The sequence below is a fragment of the Theobroma cacao genome, chromosome 7 (genome assembly GCF_053813885.1).
Source record: "Theobroma cacao isolate CCN51 chromosome 7, ASM5381388v1, whole genome shotgun sequence".
Lineage (NCBI taxonomy): Eukaryota > Viridiplantae > Streptophyta > Magnoliopsida > Malvales > Malvaceae > Theobroma > Theobroma cacao.
In genome coordinates this window covers 30,911,537-30,913,405 of record NC_142645.1, presented here as the reverse complement: position 1 = coordinate 30,913,405, position 1,869 = coordinate 30,911,537, and the positions used below count along the sequence as shown (strand labels likewise).

Here is a 1,869-nt window from a genome sequence, read left to right as displayed (position 1 = left end):
AAGGAACGTTGGGGTTTGGATTGGAAGGCCTTGCGTTGTTGTTCCATGAAAAGTTGGGGTGGTTTCTTCAACTAGGATTGTATGTATTAGAATAAGGTTTATTCTACTGCCTATTGAAGTTCCCCACAAACTGGACTGATTCAGAATTGTATGGACATTGATTATATGAATGGCCCTCCCCACACATCTTAAAAACTACAAATGAATTTTGAACTGCATGAACTCCCAGTGTGTTAAATTTCTTGGAAAGTGCAGCCACTTGCGCAGCCAAGTTGCCTATTGCATCAATTTCATAGGCACCAATAGCTTTTCTCGAACCCGACCTTTTTGAAGGCCATTGATAATTATTTGAAGCCATCTCTTCCAACAAATTATAAGCATCAATAGCATTCTTACTCATCAATGCCCAACCAGCAGCAGCATCAATTGTTGTTTTAATTGACCTAACCAGCCCATTCTAGAATGTCTGAACTTGCAACCAATTAGGAGACCCATAATGTGGACATTTTTGCAGTAGCTCTTTAAACCTTTCCCAAGCTTCATACAAGGACCCGCCATCAAATTGTGTGAATGAGGTGATATCGTTCCTCAACTTTGTAGTCTTTGCAGGCTGAAAGAACTTTATGAGAAACTTTTGAGCCAAGTCCTCCCATGTAGTGATAGACCCATTGAGTAATGAATTAAGCCAACTTTTTGCTTTATCCCTCAAAGAGAACGGAAACAGTCTCAATCTAATAGCATTGTCAGTTACACCATTGTATTTAAAGGTATCACAAATCTCCAGAATATTTACCAAATGAGAATTAGGATTATCGTTGGGGAACCCACCAAACTGGACTGAAGACTGAATCATTTGAATGTAAGCTGGTTTAATTTTGAAATTATTTGCATTGATGGAGGGTCTCTTAATGCTTTGGTGCAAACCTTGCAAAAGAGGAACAACATAATCTTTCAGTGCTCTATTTGCTTCAGGAACTAGATTAATGGCATTATTGCCATTATTATTGTTATCCTCAGCCATTTTTTTATTTAAAGCTGCAACTTGCAAATTCTCCCTTCGATGTCTTCTTTAAGTTCTTTCTATCTCAAGATCAAAAGGAACAAGATTCAAGTTGTCTCTTCTTTGCATACAATGACCAAAGATATATGCAAGCAAACAAAACCTAAAATTAAAACAAGAAAAATAAAATTTGAAGTAAGACTAAATTGCTTGGTATTAGTATTAGTAAAAATTTGAACAATTCCCTGGCAACGGCACCAAAAACTTATCAGTTAAAATTCTACTACACAAGTATACATATCGAGTAGATAGTATAATAGCAAGCAGCGTATCGATCCCAAGGAGAAATGATCTAAAATTTTACTAGGTACTAAAATTATAACAATTTAATCTTATCCCAAACAATCAAATCCGAATAACTAAATTAATTAACTAAAACTAATTAACAAAAAGAAAAATCAAAGCAACAATATAATTGGGTAAAAATCAAATCAAACAAGTCTAGGATTGCAATATCCATCACACTTCATCTAAATCTTGCCTCTCTTCCTTAACTTATTTCAATGAGTTGAATTGGTAACCTAGAGTCCTAAACTATTTATAAGGGTCTCTCGAGTCATCTTATAAAAATATCTATTTTCCAAAACACTATATCCCTATGTGAATTGAAGTTAAAATAGACTCATTAAGTTTAGGCTCTAATCTAGCTACATATGGTCTATAGGTATATCCCTATCCTATACTTAAATCAATTAATATGATCATATGCTATCCCAATTTAAGTCTACTCCAAACTCCCTTTCCCAAGTTTGTTTAGGTTCCTAGATCAATTTAACTGGTGATCAGGCAATTAAAAGCATTAAGAACAA

The 1,869-nt window shown here is 34.6% G+C and overlaps 1 non-coding gene across 1 annotated transcript; it reads left to right on the top strand.

Annotated features, from left to right (window-relative positions):
• Window positions 1-488: 488 nt before the first annotated feature.
• LOC148761786 (small nucleolar RNA R71) lies at window positions 489-595 on the top strand. The gene has a single exon (XR_016027669.1). It is a non-coding gene; the product is annotated as a small nucleolar RNA R71 (small nucleolar RNA).
• Window positions 596-1,869: the final 1,274 nt, after the last annotated feature.